Source organism: Nestor notabilis, unplaced genomic scaffold, assembly GCF_000696875.1.
Source record: "Nestor notabilis isolate BGI_N333 unplaced genomic scaffold, ASM69687v1 scaffold12132, whole genome shotgun sequence".
Taxonomy (NCBI): Eukaryota; Metazoa; Chordata; class Aves; order Psittaciformes; family Psittacidae; genus Nestor; species Nestor notabilis.
In genome coordinates, this window is record NW_009919806.1 from 28,272 (window position 1) to 30,316 (window position 2,045).

A 2,045-nucleotide genomic window follows, 5' to 3' on the forward strand; every position below is an offset into this window, starting at 1 on the left:
GCCAGGATTGCAGTTAGCAAATGGGTAGAGCTGTGGGCAAGCCTGCAGGAGGCAGAGGGGCACTGTGGGGACCATCAGTATCCTGCAATGGCTGCAAGAAACTCTCCTCTTTACTGAAAACACTAGTGCTGAGCTCGGGGATGTACCTGCTAGGCAGGAGGAGCAGGATGGGCCCAGGTCTCCAGTGGTGATAAACATCATCCACTGATTAAATGCACAGAAGGGCTAGTGCAGAACCTGTTAAATAACTTGTCCCTCCTGAGGCACTTCTCTTCCTCATTTAATGATATTATTGGACAGGGGGAGGTCTAATACACTGCACTACCTCATATGAACTGGGAGAAGCATGCTGAAGGCAACAGGAGTGAGTTGTGTTCACCCCACACAGACATGCTCCGTGAAACTCCTTAAGGATAGATGCACTGTGCCGCTTCCCTCCTCTCCCCATTTTAATGAAGTGAATAGAGCATGGATAGAATTCCCTTGGCACGTTTTGGTTTACTGTTCCCTTTCCGAGCACAAGTTGTTTGAATCCTTGCTCAGAAAGAATGGGCTGAACGCACCATTACTCAGCTGATTTACAACTGAACTGGGAAATGCCCTAGGGAGTCCAGCAGGAGGATGGCCTCGGGTTAGGCACTGACAGCAGACACACATCCAGCCAGCTCAGACAGCTACCCAGAGCAGAGCAGCCGTGCAGACTGCTGCAAAATAACACTGTGAGAGCTGTGCCAGGGTTGTCATCCCATTCAGCTGCTTCCTGGGTGTGCGCAGACGGGGTGCTGCAGGTATTTTAAGTCACTGCCCTATAGAAATGCTTCAAGATCTAGTGCAAAGGCAATTATGCAAAACTTAATTCTGCACCAAGAGGGATTACAGTGGCGTTTTAGAAGAAGTCACAGAGTAAAAGGCAATTGCAGGAGCTCACAAGCAGCTCGATTAAAATGACATCTTGCTAAGCTGCTCTGCACCAGCCAGCCTGTGAATGAAGGCTCACACCAAGGGTCTGCTGTAGTGGGCTGTGCTCTTCCCAGTATCCAAGCAACACAGCAAAGCCTGCAGGCACACAGAGCACAAGCAGCACCTTATTTCCAGAGAGGGAGAAGGGAACCAGAGGTTAACATACACACACACAGGGATGCTGAGCTCAGGTGTATGTGAAGACATTGGTTTGACACTCAGGAGCCGGTAAGCACATCTCTGATGTGGCACTGCCTGGCCTTGGGAAGCAAGTCACAGTGCTGGCCCCACCGTGCCCGCACCCCAAGTAAACTTCCCCACAGGCTGTTACAGAGATGCCTTCCAAAAACCTGCCTGGGAACACCGGGATGTTCTGTACAGGCTTCATACCAGCCACTTCCAAAGCACATGTAGTCAGAAGGCACATCCAGTCACCACTGCTACACTCTGTGTACCCAAACCTCAAGCAAAACACTTCGGTTTTATACTGCACGGGTCTTCTAAACTTTCACACATCCGTTACCGGGCCAGCACCCCAGCAGACAGTCCCTGCTCTCACACATGAGACAGCAAGTAGAAGTGACGGGAAGACAGGCAGGGAAGGGTATGGGACAGGTCTAAGCCTTCTCAATTTAAGAAACAACCAAACCACTTCTTTTTTCCCCCACAAGTAGCACCTGGAGACAAATTCATCCAAATCCTGAAAGTCTGAAGAAACTCCAGATGACACCAAAGAGCATAAACCGTAACTCTGAACTCTTGTTCTTCTCCTCAAAAAGAGAATGAACAAAAGTCAGGTTTGAGTCAAGCTGAAAAAGTCCCTCTTTCCAAATGAAAACAAAACAGCCAAAACTTTTAGATCAGCAAGAATGCTTTCACCTGTGCACCACTCATCACCCTCTGCTCACGTGGTATGTGGAATAACCAGTCCATTGCTAGAAATACAGCAGCAGAAGCCAGCAGATGCAGAGCAGCATCGACTCTACCTAGGGATTATTTCCTCCATCCCTTCCATCCCCAAATAGTTTGGGAAACAGCCCTGACACAAGTGTGAGCACAACACATCCACTGACATCATTTCTGTT